Source organism: Chrysoperla carnea, chromosome 1 (genome assembly GCF_905475395.1).
Source record: "Chrysoperla carnea chromosome 1, inChrCarn1.1, whole genome shotgun sequence".
NCBI lineage: Eukaryota > Metazoa > Arthropoda > Insecta > Neuroptera > Chrysopidae > Chrysoperla > Chrysoperla carnea.
In genome coordinates, this window is record NC_058337.1 from 23,629,732 (window position 1) to 23,647,241 (window position 17,510).

Consider the following 17,510-nt stretch of genomic DNA (forward strand, 5'->3'; position numbering starts at 1 on the left):
TCAAAAAAATTTAAAAAATAATTCATATTATTTGATCAAGCGACTTTCTAAAAAAATATTACAAAAATTAATTTCAATAACTTGAAAAAAAATTTTTGTTGATTTTATTGTAAAAAAATTATATATTAAAAATCTTTAAAAAATTTTTATAAAAAAGTTTTCACTTAATTTCACTTTTATTAAATCAAATAAGATAATATAGTGGTATTTTTTATAGTGGATGTGTTCATATGGTGCTCTCAAAAATAATTACACTTAATTAAATTAATTTATTTTTCAATCTAATTAGTTTGATTTGTTTTCTTTTTTTTACATGGTTTTTTGTTGTTGTTGTTGTCGTAATTTAAAAAAGATATTAATTTAATTTTAAAGGGTGCTCCAAAAATAATGCAAGAAGTAATTTTAATAGAAAAAAATTTTAATTAAAAAAAAAGTGTACATTTTTAAGTGATTCCTAGCAGACCGCATAGGGCTATGCATGGAATAGCATGTTTTTCATGCATATACAATTTTTTTTGCAAAAATGTGGCTATATTTCATTTGATTCAGCGCTCAGTCTTAGTGCGTTGTTATCCTAGATCTTAGATTTCAAGAAAATTAAAAGGTCAGCTGCAGATGGCTGTAGGTCGTATGATTGATTAAACATGCGATCAGTTCTGTTCTAGTCTTCCGGAATTAATACAATTAATATTGCTCGGCATTGAAATCATGTTTCTTTCGTGTAGTAGTCATGTAGCTCCATTTTGAATTTAACCCTGAACGGATAGCTGTCATTGTTTTTCGTTGTCAACACTAAACATCTTTTAAAAAAAAAAACCAATAATCTTGCGTAAATTTCGGACACCCTATATTTTGATTTTATACTTTTTATCCAGTCAAACAAGTTTTTTTTATAAATTATTTTGTTAGTAAAAAATTTGTCATTTAAATTTGAAATTAATTTCCTAAATTGGAATTATCAAATGATTTTTTTTATGAAACATCTTGAAACTCTATTTCCATAATTCATAATTAAATATTGCTTTTTCTTAGAAAAAAGTGATTTTTTCTAGAAAAACACTTTCCGATTACTCATCTACTTTGAAGTATGTGTAAAACTAACCGGCTCACTTTTTCTCAGTTTATAAAATAAAAAGGTTTTTTGGTCACTTGGACAATATATAAAAAAGTGACCTTCAAAATTGCAGTCATATGAGCATTGCGTTGGAGTTGACATCTGTGCAGGGTCGTGCTGAATTCGAATTCTGCTTCGCAATTTCTCGAATACATAACGTTTTTGAAATATTTTTACCTAAAAATGGGAAAAATCCATTTTTCAATTATATTTAAAATTTTGTAACATCATGGTGTAATTTTTTTCTCATATGGAAATTGGAAGCCTTCTTTTTCATTCCCTCTTTATACTTCTTGAATTTTCTGATATCTTTTTTGCTTTTCGAGAAATCATATGACATTTATTATAATTAAAAATGAATACACATTGTATTACTACTAATATAAATATTTAGATATAATTAATTAATTCTACTTATATATTACTTATTTATTCTATTTCCTGGAATAAGATTTTGGAAAAATACAAAATGATTTTTGAAGTAGAATAAATTGTATTTTCTGATGGCATAAATTTTATTGTGAGAAAAAATTATTCACCGGTAAAACGTGATTTCGAATTTAGGGGGAAAAGAATTTTGCGCTCAGATTTGTATTCAGCACGCCAAAAAACCTTTCAAAAAGTATACTAATGTTTCTGGGGGCAAAATTTGTGTTGACTAGTGTAAATAGGTTATATTTGTGGTCAACAATTGGAATATTTAAAATATTTGAAAGAAAATAAAAAACCACAATAATAACATAAATAAATAATTTATTTGAATGAATATGCGTAAGATGTTTCAAAATTTCACTGACTTTTTTATGTGCGTGCACTCTAGCTCAAAATATTCGCATAAATTCATGTAAATATATGTTGTATATTGTAGCAAAAAAATATTTATCTAAGCCCGTTATATAAGAACTACCTATCCCACTCATTTGGCGTGGCGTAAATAGTTTATTACCGCACCATTTTCAATCAATAAAATTAACCAAATTACTTTCAAAATCAAAATAGAGCGGTCTCTGGATGGGGTTGAGTGTGCAAAATACGAGTACCGCATTTTGTCAATTGATTCTTGATTAGAAAAGCTTATAGATTAATATTCTGGATCTTGCCAGAAACCCCATTGATCCAATGAATTTTTGTATACCCCCCCCTCTACAGAAACAGTTAAATAACATTTTTTTGAATCAAGTAAAAGCTACTCTAGGTTCTATGGGTCATTTAACGTAAAAAAGGCTCTTTGTGATTTTTTCGGAAACTTCTTCGTTTTCGAGATATTAACAGTTTAATGTTTGGGAAAACTCCAAAAAAGCCATTCTAAAAGCTGAAAAACGGGGCTCACAATTAAATTTTTGAGCTTTTCAAAATTCTAAAATAATGTTTGAGCATCCTTTATGAAGTTCTGAAGAGTAATTACAGATTCTGTAATTCTAAAGCCTCAACTTCAGTTTTTAAAATGTCTTTTTTGAGTTTTTCCAAACATTAAACTGTTAATATCTTTTTATCTTATTTTAAATTTAATTTTTGAACAATACTATTCCGATGGGTTTGATTCTCTACAAAAAGTTTTTTTATAAAATTTATCGAAATTAAATAGGACTCCGCAGTTTTTTCTTCTTTAATAACCCATTAAACCATTTCTGCAATATAAACCTGCGAACGTCTTAGTTCCTTTCTATAGAACATAATCAATAACCTATTAATTCAATTAAACTAATGTATATCGGTAATTAATTATTTTTGGGCATATATTAGCATATGCTACTTTTTTGTTTTTTTTTAACCTCCGAACCAAAAAAAGGGATGTTATAAGTTTGACCGCTATGTATGTGTGTCTGTGATTTTGTTTGTTTCGTTTGAAAGATAAATTAATGAAGAGTGTTCATAGCTATGTTTCAAGTGCGATTTTAGGGTTCCGTACCCAAAAAAGGCGATGATCTTCAAAATCGTTTCAGTTTGGAGAATCCTTTAAGGAAAAAGGTAATTTAATGGAGAGTGTTTTAAATAAGGTTTCAAGTGCGAGTTTAGGGTTCTGCACCCGAAAAATTTGTTGGAATTTTTTCAATTTTGTAAATTTTACTTGTAAGCTAAAGAACACGTATTTAAAATAGTTCCGTACAATTTTGAAACACTCTGTATGGTGAATTAGTAAACAAACATAATAAATATATAAATAATGTGGTTTAATAGTAAAAACTTAAGTTTTTATTTTTATAAAATAAAAGAAATTGATTATTTTTGATTTGTAACTACTACTGCGTTAATAAAAATTATAATATTTATGACACATATGTGACAGTTTTTTCAATTTATTAAATATTTTATAATAATAAACTTTCTTGTTTACAAAATTATATATACAGGATGTTTACAATAAATATAGTACCTACAAGAGACGGTGTAAGGTCGATGTTCATCCATCTGATAACCATATGAGTCATATTTTTTATGAAATTTTATTGATTTTTAAACACTTTTATCATAGTTTTTCTATCGAAAAGTGTTCATGGCTATTTTTAATTTCATTAATTTGAATCAATTTTTTCCATGAACTGTCGTTTTCTTTCTACATCGATCAGTTAACCAATCGACATTGGTATCAGAAGAAAGATAATGTAATTATGAAAATAATGGGATAGACTTGTCTGAAATAAACCTTTAAATTAATTTAATTTATTAAAAACAGCTATGAACAATTTTCGATAGAACTATGAGAGGAGTGTTTAAAAATAAAAAAAAATTCACAAAAAATGTATGGTCTGACTATCAGATGGGTGAAGATTGGCCTTATATCTCTTAGACCAATAAGATAAAAAGGATTGTATTTTTAAGAATAAATTATTTTACTCATTAATGAACAAAAAATATTTCGGTTCGGAAAACTATTAATTTTTTTGTCGAATTTGTTGAGCTTGAATCTCAAAAAAATATAAATTACTTGGCATTGAACTTGGCGCGATAACTAAATAACATTAAAATTGCAGTGACATTAAAATAATTTGAAAAGTTGAAATCTAGGAAATTTTTTCAAATTCGATTTCGAGTATCGGGGACAGAAATTACGCACTTAGTTAGTTCCTTAAAAGAAAAGCCGAAGTTGATCTCTATTTTACCATGAAAACGTCTCCATAAAAAAAAAATGAATACTGTATTTTCATTCCGCCTTAAAAATAAGTCGAAACATGTTTTGCGTTTTTTGAATTTTCAACCCCTTTTTCGAAACGCAAGTGTGGAAACTTTATAAAAATCATTCTGTATATAATAAATTTTTCATTAAAATACATTATATTTTAAGTAATACACTCTATATAATTATTAGCTCATCTAAGAATGTGTGAGCTAATATCATACATTATTAACGTGCTTTGAATAATTTTGTTTTGTTTTTATATAAGATAGTTTTGTGTTGGTATGTTTTGTGAAAGTTTTTGTGTGTATATTTTCAAAATCAAAATAGTTTTGTATTGGACAAAAATTCTAACTATTTATTAGTTATTTAAATTAATTAAAGATGTACCAGCAACAGGACAATTTCGGATAAAAACTTTTGATTTTTTTTAAATATGAAGTTGGGCTAAGTTTAAATCAATTCTGAAAATTTTAGGGGCGGATTGCCTGATTATTTAAATAAATAAATGACTTAAAAGTAGACATATTTAACATTGGTCTTATGGAAAAACGGTAGATGGATCATGTTTTCATAGATTTCTCCAAAACTTGTCGGTGAAAATTAAAAATAAAACTATTTAAATTAAAGTTAAAATTTTAATAATTTTAAACAAAAAAAACCCGTTGTGCCTGATTAATTAAGCATATATTAGCACGGAAGTGAGGACAAAAATTAAAAAAATATATATATTCAATTTTGATGGTGAATTACTTATGTTATAACTTGACAAATAATATGAAAAGTAAGAATATAATTTTTTTATATCTGGAGTAATTTTCAAAATATTGAAAATTGAAAATTTTGTCTAATTATTTAGCTTTTGATATTTCGAAAACCAAGGCAGATATCGAAAATTTGAATTCTTATTTTACAAGCGCCATTCTGGTCAATTTTAGAACTATTATTTTCTGTTTTGAGCTGGATACTTTTTTACTTTGACCCCTATTTAACTCTACCCTCTAGATGGTAAATAACTACCATGTTCGATTTGACCACCGGTAAGCCAGTGAGTCATCTAAATAATCTTCTAATGATTATAATTAAAAAATTTGTATTGGTTATTTTGACACTTATTACATATTTGTAAAAACTTAAATATTTGAGACATTTCTTAATTCATATATTAAAAAAAATCAATAATGTTCTAAAATATTTTTATAGCAGACATAGTTATTATATATTTATGAATTATTGATAGCTTTGATACCATTGCGTAAAAAATTTTTATATATTATTTTACATTTTATATATGGAAGAGTAGGTCATAGCCTTGCCAATGGGGAACTTTTTACTTTTTAGTCCTCTTTCTTGTATAAAATTTGATATGTTCATATAACTAAGTATATATTATATATACAGTATTATATTTTTTGTAAATATATTTTATTAAAAATGAAAAATGATATCTAAAATATATGTAAATTATATTTATAATTTTAAACGTTTTGTGTAAATACAGAGTGATTAATGAATAATTAGTTAATTACTAAGTGTAGGCATACTATAAGGGTGTGTTAAATTTTCTATACTAATAGTAATAATAATAATATTAATAATAATAATAATAAACGCTTTATTTGTTTTTGGGGATAAACCCCATACAAATGAAATTGAGTTTCAAAGTAATACAATTAACTCAAATTAAAAGTAAAATTATTAAAATAATACAAAAAAAAAAAAAAAAAAAATTAAATAAAAATAAATTAATAATTATTATAATATTGTTACGTTTAACTCAACTAAACATGAAAAACATAAAAAAAAATTAATTTTAGAAATTAAAATTAACATATACATGGTAAAATTTTTTAAGAAACTAAATCATTCTAAAAGTAAAGATCTGATTTTCAAGGATTCCGTTATATAATGGAAAATATTATTTAATTTTTCAAAATCATTAATTAACAATATTTGTTGAACATTTTTCAAAATTTGTACATTGGAGTCCAAATATTTAGAAATATGTTTTCTCCTTAAATTGCAATATTGCGGACATACAATAAGGAGATATTTCAAATCATCTGAGTCATGAGAGTTGCAGATCAGGCATTCAACATCCCTGGAGATCCCATCGGACATTAGAATTTATAAAATATCCCGTCATAAACTAGTCAAAATTATGATGGTTGACACATGCGAAGCTGGCTAACAATTCAATGTTTGGCAGTTGGTGCTCTTATATTTAAATAAAACTTCGTTTTCCAGATTGCTTGCCTGCCTGTAAAACGGATTGAATTTAGAATTAAATTCGGCATAATTTAAATAAAATTGAATTTAGCTCTTTTTCAAACATATTTTTCAATTCACATTTAGTAAGCTTTCTGCACCAATGACAGATAATTTATTATCCAGTTGTGAGTACCAATTAAATTTTATATTGGCTTCGCGAGTCGCAGGCCAGTTTTGTAAGGCTTGCAGACACAATTTAGGAAGACGAGTTATATCCAGAAATTGTTTGTTATACAATTTACACATTCTTTTTAAAATCTCGACTTCTATGGAGTATATCTCGATTTGGAGTATTTCTTTCTCAATGATAAATACTTTTAAAATATCGAAGTTGAACTGATTCTAGCTTGTGACAATAGAGAACAGCCCACATTTCCGAAAATCGAGAGCAGCCCACATCGCTCTTAACAATGTTTTTTTTAGTAAGCAAGACATCTGATCGAATTTTAGACTAATAGTTAGTTACTATATTCTGGAGGACCGAGCATTTAAACACACCTACTATGGATAATATACCTACATAGATGACTTTATGGGAGCAAGAAACTTTTCTTAGATCACTTATGACTTAAGAGGACTTTCAAATCAGGAATAGTTGCGGATCAAATCAGGAATGAGTTTTCTTTTAAAAATATTGTATAGAGCTGTAAATTTTAGCAAGGGCATAAATTTGTTTGGATGTTGTAAAGGCTTAAAGTGAAAGTAAACGATTAACTCAGTTATTTATTGAAATTTATACCAGGAAGACAGTGTCGAGTACTAGACTTTACATTGTCTTATAAATTAGATATGCTTAATATAAAAACAAAAACTTTTATGTCAAATAAAATGGTGATATTCTGGCCTACGTTTCGATATTTCGAAATTACGAAAACCTATGTTGGTCATTTACGAACTCAAACTCACTTTTTATGCCCCTAGCACGCTATAACAATTTCAGCTTGATAGACAGACGGACAGGCGGACAAACGAAAGTGGGCTAATTAAGTGATTTTATGAACACCTATACCAAAATTTTGTTCGTATCATCAATATTTCTAAGCGTTACAAACTTGGGACTAAACTTAGTAGTATACCTTGATATATATTTCATATAAACATGATATAAAAATTCAAGCTTTATTAAAAGTAAATGATGTCGATATTAAATTGCGTGTATCTTCTTGGCTTTTAGTTTCATATAATTTTAAATGATGCGGGTAATCTGTTTAACTAATTTAAAGGATGTCCCCTATTGGTTGAGTAGTTAGTTTTATAATCTCAAACAAGTGAAAAGAAACAATTGACTTAGTTAATTGTTGAAATACCATGCATAGTCAGTGTTGATTTCTTTATCACATAACACATACAAAAATGTATAGACAGTGTTGATGCGCAATCGTTTTTTTGACGTCACGTAAATAACAAAAGACACACACACAACTGATATTCCTATATTAATACATACTATAAAATTTGCACCTAATTAACGCCCTCGTGGGTAAACAGTGATGTTTACAAAAAAATGTTTCAAACAAAAGTTTTTTATTTTTTTATAAGGAACATTTTTTACATTTAAACTTTTATTCTATCTCTAACGGTTTACAAGATGGGTCCTACGGACCCAAAACCCAATTGACCTATGATGCTCATTTACGAACTTGACCTCACTTTTTACGTCCTGAGTACGCTGTAAAAATTTCAGCTCGATATGTTTTTTCGTTTTTGAGTTATCGTGACCACAGACGGACGGACGGACAACCGGAAATGGACTAATTAGGTGATTTTATGAACAGCTATGACAAAATTTTTTTCCTAGCATCATTATTTTTAAGCGTTACAAACTTGGGACTAAACTTAATATACTATGTATATTTCATATATGCATGGTATAAAAAGGTCATTTATGATATTCATAAAATATTTACATGTGCTTCTCATCAAATTTTGGAACTGATTTTAGACAATAAAAATTTTCAAAATTTTTAAATCTTCTTACGTAAAAAGAACAAAATTTTTCCGTTGCTTGTTAAAAATTATTATAAAGGTGATCCAAATTGAGCTTCCTATAACTTTAATATTAAAAAAGCACACGAATTGTAATATTATCTTAGGTATATTTTTATTAATCGAATATTTAGTATACTCATTTTTCTATGACTTTCTGCGAGTTTTTGAGGATTATTTCGACTACAACTTGGCGGATATTAGCTTTTAGATGCTCCCACGTTGCAGGTTTGTTGATATAGACGCGACTCTTAAGAAAACTCCACAAAAAAGAAGTTAGTTAGTTAAAGAAAAACAAAATTTGGCTTACAAAACGTCTTATTTCTAGGGTCAATTGTACCACTGTCTCTTCTATGACAGAGTGATAAGCGTCAGTTATTTGAAATCTCCTTAACATGAGGTTGAATATTTGACACACTTGATAACTCGAATCCTGATAAGCCAAAGAAATCGATAATTCGAATGTTGGAATTTTTTCGTGAGATTCGAGCTTTCATATTTCTACTTGCTAAGATTCTAAAAAAAATCACCTGTATAAAAATTAAAATTTAAAGTTGAATTATTTGATTTGATTACTTCATCAAGATGCTTACAGTAATTTAAATGATTTGATGTGATAATAATGATTTTGAATATAATTGTATTTTAGTCAATGGATGATCAATCATCAATCGATACACGCAATTATATTCATTGAATTGATGGCAATGAAAAACTGTTTACTTTTACTTTAAATATTTTATTGAATATAATGTAATATTGATTAATTAATCATTTAAAAAATACTTATTCTAATTTGAATTTATTAGAAATTATTGTTATTAAAGTCGCACGAGTATATTTTATAAATATTTATTTAATATATCTACATGTAACAAAGAATGGGAATGACTATTTTTTATGTAAAATGGTTAAACTATTTTTTCTGAAATTATTTAACTATAGCGACTTTCAATAGCGTTTTGACGCTAGAAAATCTGTTTTTTTGGTATTATAAATGTTTACCAGGTTATGAAACCAATAACAATACAGGAATGTGAATTTCGGACTCTTTTGCTTGCTGGCCGAGGAATTCTATAGCCCAAACTACAGTATTTCTACTACCAGATTTCTACTACACAATACGGGATCCTTGTAGGCGGATTTTAAACCTAGATCTCATTAAACATAAATGGGGAATATAAAAAGCGAACTGGAAAAACAATTGGAATGTCTTACCGCTCTTACAAGTGAGTGAAAATCTTAAAGACTGTGCCTCTTGTACTATTCCGCTAAAGATTTGTTCTGAAGGATAATGTTGCCAACAGTATTATTTGATCTAATTTTTTTTCAAGGTTTTTCGCATTACTATATGATAATAATTATACTAAAATTTATCTCATAAAGTAATTACCTTTTCTTTACTATTATAAAACTTTTGTCTGTTTGTTTGTTCAAGTATTTCACAAAACTAATGGACCGATGTTGATGAAATTGAATTCGTTGAAAAGCTTATAGGTTATAGGACAACACAAAGGCTACAATTGCATTAATGGGTTTCATTATCTAAGTTTGGTGTTGATTAATGGTCTGAGTCAACCCGAAAATTAGAATTCCCGATGCCAAGTGTTGAGTTTTTCTATCATAATTATGTATATATATATATATATATATATATAATTTTCATTTATAATAAGAGTAAAAAATCGATATTTATTAACATCCCAGTATAGGAAGCTATTGTAGTGGGTCAGATTTTCGAAATCGAAATTTTCAATATATCTTTACGTTTCATGGTCAGGACTTTTCCAATTTGGAGAAGAAGTGTGTGTGTGTGTGAGTGGGTGAACGCACGTTCGTGGTTATTTTTTTAGGTCAACGATATTGTGCAAGCAAAAAATGTGATATCGACTTCCAAGTGGCGATCGAAGCGATTTAACAGAAATATGATCCAAAAAAACATTCTATAACATTTTATAACATTCGATCGAATTGTTAAGAGTCGATCGAGTTTTTATTTTTTTAAATTTGTTATAACTTTTTATTAGAAGTTATTCGTGTGGATCTCAAGGGTTGCACCAGACTACCCGCGGCTTGTTTTTATTGGTATGTGTCAGTATTCGCCTCGTTACGATGACAAAAGACTAAGAAAATAACGATAAAACCACATTTCTTGACAATTCGTACTATTATTATAAACCACACTACTATATTTATAAAAAAAAGCGAGCACTGAGACAGGCCGAAGTCCTGTTGATCATCGTTTTACTTCTCAAGGGGTATTTTGTCAAGGAGAGGCAGGTTTATTTGGTTTTAAAGCTGGAATCAGGATTGCAAATTCAAACAGCTTTCACCAAAGGTAGTAGTTCCGCTAAAGCCGGTGTAAAGTGCAATCTGAGGCGTGAAGTGCTGGTATTTGCTTTTAAAGTTGGTGAAGTAAAGCGGACCGGTAGCGGCTAGTTAAAATAAATTATTAATAAATAATATTTTAAAATATTCACAGAATATTTACCGTACAAAATTATAGGTAAATAATATCTTAATTCTTACCCAATTATGCTCTATTAGCACTTAAACGTTTATTAATACAAAATTTTCCTATAACTCTACAATACTTTAATTATTTGAGGATTGTTTTAAAAAAATTATGGGAAATATAAGCGAAACATCAAATCAATATTAGACTTTTTGGACATCATTACCAAACACTTTCATCAAACGTATTTGCTGTGATGATTTATTTAAAAGACTTTAACTAAGACCGCGTTTGACATTTACCTCAAAATTCGATACAGTGATGAGTTATGTTGAAATTGATCTGAATTACAGTTTGAGATCCTCTTAAATTTTTTCTTAAAACTGATTACAAGTGAAATTTACAAAGTTTAAAAAAACCTCGACAAATTTTTCGGGTTCAGAACTCTAAACTCAAATTTGAAACATAATTAAGAACACTCTCCATTAAATTATCTATTTTCTTAAAGGTTTTTCCAACCTGAGCCGATTTTGAAGATTATCGCCAAATTTTTAGTTTTTCGGATACGGAACCCTAAATTCGCACTTGAAACAGCTAAGAACACTCACTTTCCATTAAATTTCCTTTCAAACGAAACCAAAAAAATCAAAAGTGGTTCATCCGTTTAGACGCTACGGTGCCGCAGACAGACAGACAGACACACACACACACACACACATAGGGGTCAAACTTATAACACCCCTATTTTTAGGTCGGGGGTTAAAAAATTTAATTATATTAATGTTAACACAACGTTTTGGACATCAAAACAACTTTTACACCTAAAGAGACATTTGAAAAAAAATTTTATGAAGATGAAAAATTTTTTTTTTATTTACTCTAATTTTTTATTTCTTGGAGATAGGGCTTTTTAACTTATGACAGCAGAAACGTTTGACAACCTTGTTTGATGCTTGACGAAATTGATGATGATGATGAAAATATTTGACAAACGCCTCTGTCAAATAATTTTAATATGTAGGGAAATTATTTTAGAGTATTAATTATTTTATGGTTATCTTTTTTTTGGATCCATTGTAATGCTTACAATTTTAATCTCAATTGAAAACAGAATGTAATAATAGTAGGTAATACAATTTTGTGAAAAACACAAACAAACAACAGCAAAAAAAGAAACTTTCGTTCAGTTCCAAACAATCAAACATTTTTTCACCCGTTACAAATATAATCACATCCATTTTAATATAAAAATAATAATAATATAATTTGTGATATTAAACTTTCTTTCAAGTTTAACATACCTATATAATAATAATTTTATTTGTAATATGCTAAATAATTAATTAAAAATTATATTCGCACATATAAATAATATGATTATTAATTATTATTTAGATTCCAGGCAGTATGTAAGTTTTTTATTTTGTTAAATGCTAATTTGCGATGTCTTATTCAAGCCAAACTTTAACTCTTTATGTCTTATTCAAGCCAAACTTTAACTAATGTTTTCTATTACGGTAGCGAGATAAGTATCTATATCACTGCACTAAACTGTGATACACAAACCACCAGGGCCCCATCTAGCTATTCTGCCACCCTTTACATAACATAATATACTGAGTGTTTTAAATGGGCATATGCTTGAAAACCGATAAATAAATTTAATTGAGGAAAATTGTTCAAACGAAAAATATTAGTTTCAAAGGGGCACATCTTATGCCGGTATCGAATTCGAAAGTTTTGAGGTTAAATTAAAACCTCACTCTGATTCATAACTGACAATGAGACAATCAGACGAACGTTTTAAATAATAAAGTTATTCTTTATAAATACGCAAACATTTTATGTATGAGACATTTTTTTTAGACCGAATAGTTTAAACAGTGATTGATAGCAAAAATCTAGCTTTTTTGTGCGATTTGTGGCAACTAAAATGGCCTTTATAGAAAAACGCACCACTTTTATTGGATTTAATTTTTTTTTCGAAGAGTGCCTAGACTTCGCAGAAACAGTTATACAAAATAACAACTTGGATACGAAAAAACAACTTAGAGTAAAATTTTTCAAACTTTTTTTTGCCTAAATTGTACGGTTTGCGGAAAAATGATACGAACAAAAAAGTTACTTTTTTAATCAATAACAACTTTCTAATTTAAAGTGCTCATCTATCGATTGCCAGTTATGGAGTAGAATGAGCTTGAAAACCTCAGCCACGTTTAATGTCTGCGTAAGATGTGCGCCTACATATCCAAAATTTTTTGCTTTAAGCTTTTTTATCGCTAAAACTAATTTTTTGAGTTTCAAACATATATCAACAGCTGTTTCAGGGTATATATTATATCTTCAGTTTCTCTTACTTAGATTCCAATACATAGATTCCAATGGTGTTTTTTCAGTGCTTTATTTTATTAATAAATTATAATTAATTTTTAAAAACAATCCCAGTTTTCGGAATAGTCCTCGTCTTATTGAATCCCGTTTATCGAGATTACTGTATATCATATTTTCCGGATTTGCCGCTCCGGACTATAAAGGAATGGCTACTATGATCGGCGTTGCTCTAGTAAAAGTATATCGTCAGCTTAATGGAATCAAGATATATTTCTCTATCTTAACATCTGTAACATTCTGATATAATCCGGATTATCTATCTTGAAATGTTGTAGGACATTCTGCAAAATTTTATAAATATGCTAGATCATTCTCGAATATTTTATAGATTTCTCGAACATTTCAAATCTTCTTGAAAAATTTTGAAAATTCTGAAGCATTCCAGATCATTGTCGAACAGTCTGGAACATTTAAGAACAGTCTAAAACATTTTGGCCTGCTCCTACAAATTCGAAAACTTTTTGGAAAATTCTTATACGTCTCTGATACACTAAACGCTAGATATAACCCAGTACACATTTTTTCCAACCATTACCCACCAACTTTCATTCACTTTAAGCAAATTGTCTTATTATCGAATGTTATCGAAGAGCCTAAGGGTTATCCACCTTGACAATCGCCAGTAGGTGGTTTATGGAGCCCACAAAAATCTCGGCCTTTTAAATATATTGAATAGTTTTATTTCTCTCGTAGTACTTCGGCCAGGCACGAATATTCTTGTATATGGCGCGTCAAAAAATCCATGAACCCTAACTTTCTGCCGCGTGATAAATAAGCTCCTGATTCGATGTTGAGTACTTTCTCTCATAGGACATATATATGGCAGAGCGGCCATTTTCGAGATAGAAGGGCGGGTTCCCTCTATCTCGTTATAAGTTCTCTAACGATCGCACAAATGTTACGTAATGCTAACAGACATATCCCTCTTTTCCTTCCCGACTACTGTCAATCAAACTATGTTACTCTTTTTCGGGCGTTTAGGAGGAGGGAAGTATCTGCCAGCAGTATATAACGTTTGTTTGATCATTAGGGAGCTTTTTTGGTATTTGCATAGCCTACCTTCGACGTAAGACTAAATCTCATTGTTTTCTAGAAAAGATCTTCACAGCCACCTACGACATAAGACTCGTAACAATATGTATATTTCTAGGTCACTCATACGATTTATTTTTTTTGAGAATTGAGAGCAATAGATAAAACTCCCACAGCTTAATTAACGTGAGGGAAACGTACCTAAATAATTATAATATTAGCGTGTGACTAAACACGATGAGATTTTTAATAAATAGTATACAATTTTTTATATAAATGTTATATTATTATACATTAATTTTGAAAATAAACAGTTTAATTTACTTAAATTGTATGTGTTTATTTCATAGAGCATGAAATAAAATGAATGTTTTTTTGTTTTTGTTTTGAGATAATCATAGAGAATATGTTTATTATTTACTACACCTTGAAAATAATTCATTTACACGTATTTAGGCACTCACTTTTTTATTAAAGTTCCCTTTTTATATTAATAATAATCCAGTATAATATTTATTGGATTGTTTTTGACCGAACATTGGAAAAAGTTATGCTAAAAAACTTAAGAATCGCTTTTCTTAATAAATATTGCGAGCCATAAGTACATTCAGAGCTCTGATTTCTTACTAAGCAATAAATATTTTTAAGAATTAATTACGACGCTTAATTTTTTATAGAATCTGAAGGCTTTGATAAAAAATGACGGTAAAAATTACTATAAGGATTAAAAAAGACATTGCATTATTAACATGGGTTGAGCTGGCATAGTTTGGCATTCTTGTTTTTTTTCCATCGATTAAAGAAAAATTTTCAAAAATTAGTGAGAGATGGATAAATTTTAGTAAAAGTATAATTAACAATTAAAATACTTTCGAATCCTTTAAAAATATTAAGAATTAATCTGAATAATTTTAGTATTAAAGATGAAGTAAATTTCAATTTTTTTATTTATATTTAATTTTTTTTAATGGCATTTACAAAATAAATTAATTATAAACTTATTTATTTTATACTAATAATAATGTAATCGGATAAAATAATTATTAAACAAGCTTTTTGTGCTATATATGTACATACTTGCTGCGAAAGTTGCCGACAAAAATAAAGAATAGCTTTGTATTATAAAATTAAAAGCACCTAAAATTAAGAATTGATTATCTCGTTATTATAACTATTAATTAATTATTGTTAATGAATTTAAAATTTATTTATCAACCATTTTACGATGTAATTTTTCAATTTGATTTTTGAAATATTTCTCGGTTTTTTTTCTTGGACAAATATTTATTTCTTCCTATTACAAAATGGACATTATCAGATGATAATTTTATATGTTTTTGTAATTTTTATAGATACGTTATATGTGGGTATTAAAATAGTTGAGATTAAGAATAATGTAATGAAATATTTAAAATTCTTACATAAAACAAACAAGGTTACTCCATTGATATAATATACGATGTCGAACACTCAAATAACCTCTACTTATATGTAGAAAAAAAGTTAACAAAAGTTAATGAAAACTCAACATTTGTTGAAAATTTTTTTTTAAGCATAAATGATTTAAATAATTTTTAATGGAGGTGATTGACTTAAAATTCAAGAAGGGGGCCAACTCTGTAGGAATCTAAGCGAGAAATTTTCAGTGGGTATTCACTTACTCACCATGTTGTAAAAAATAAAACGTAATTGGGAATTTCGGGATGGTAAATTGTAATTGTGGAACACGACAGCTAAAAATTCTGGAGCTTTCGTGGATTTTCCGGTCCGTCTAATATAGACATAAATACTACAGAATTGTTTGAAGAAACCCTTAAAATAGAAATACTCGTATAATATTTTAAATACCTAGTCTGTATATAGAAGTAATACACTCAAAATTCAATAGACCCTGAAGATTTATTTTGTTTAGATAAAGACTATCGTGAATAATCTTATATTAACATGAATACATTACAATGTTAAAGCAAAAATCTGTATATTTCATTACTAATAAAAGTTTTTCCTTTCAATCACATTTAAGATTCATTTTATTTACTAATTTAATAATAACTAGCTTAATACCCGCCCGTTTCACTGGACTAAAAAGTAAAAACCACCGCTTTTTATCTTCCACCTCTCTTGATCTGACTTATACCCCTTTCATAACATTCGAAAGGATTGTTTTACACAGCTAAAATATATGCAAAGTTTTCAATTTTTTTAAGTGTAAAATAGTCATAATTCATTGAGTATTGCATAATTACATAGCTGTCATTTGCGTTTTGTTATTCCAAGTCTGATTCTTTTTTGTTATACCACGTTTTATAGTGACTGACGTTTCATGTCAAGTCACATGGGAATGCTGTCGAACGGGATAAGTATCCTATGTCCTTCTCCTGGCTCTAAACTACCTCCCTTTTCAGCTAAATCGGTTCAGCCGTTCTTCAGTTATAAGTGGAGTAACTAACACGACTTTCTTTTATATATATAGATTTCACAGGACTCTATGATAAACAAAAGGATTTCATACAATTTTTGATATCATATAATGAAAAACTAGCTCTTCTCCATGGCGTCGCTCGTAATAATGATTCATTTCAAGGGATTTCATAAATGATTCATTTAGTAAATCATTGATTCAGAGAACCTATCTTTACCTCACTTATCCTCTCTATGTACTACTCGCAATATAGACAATGCCAACTTTTAAGACGGTGCTATCTTTCAACTCGCTTGTCTTCTCTTAGTCTGCCCCCTAAACATCAACTTTACTTCCATCCCTAAATAATTGCTGTGCTACCTTAAAGAATGAAATAAACAAGCCGTAGGGTGGGTCTGGTGCGATCTTTGAGGTTCACACGAATATCTTACCAGGATAGTAAAGAGTTAAATAAATAAAAAACTCGACCGACTCGAAATGACTCGACCGAAGATTTGCAAATTATTTCGGATCATATTGCCATTAATACGCTACAAATGATACCTCAACCTCTTTTGTTCGCGCGATATCGATAAAAAAAATTTAAAAAATTTTGTTATATATATTTAATTATTTTCTAAGTTTTTAATTGAGAAAGTTAAATTTTTAGCTTGTAAAGACATAATAATGTTTTTGTTTTTTCGAAATATTTTTTATATCTGTTACATTTTTTTAAAGTTTACGC

At 28.2% G+C, this 17,510-nt stretch overlaps 1 protein-coding gene across 1 annotated transcript in view; it reads left to right on the plus strand.

Annotated features, from left to right (window-relative positions):
- Nucleotides 1-17,510, plus strand: part of LOC123291052 (all trans-polyprenyl-diphosphate synthase PDSS1) — a 135,411-nt gene that overhangs the window by 1,215 nt on the left and 116,686 nt on the right. The window lies entirely within an intron of this gene.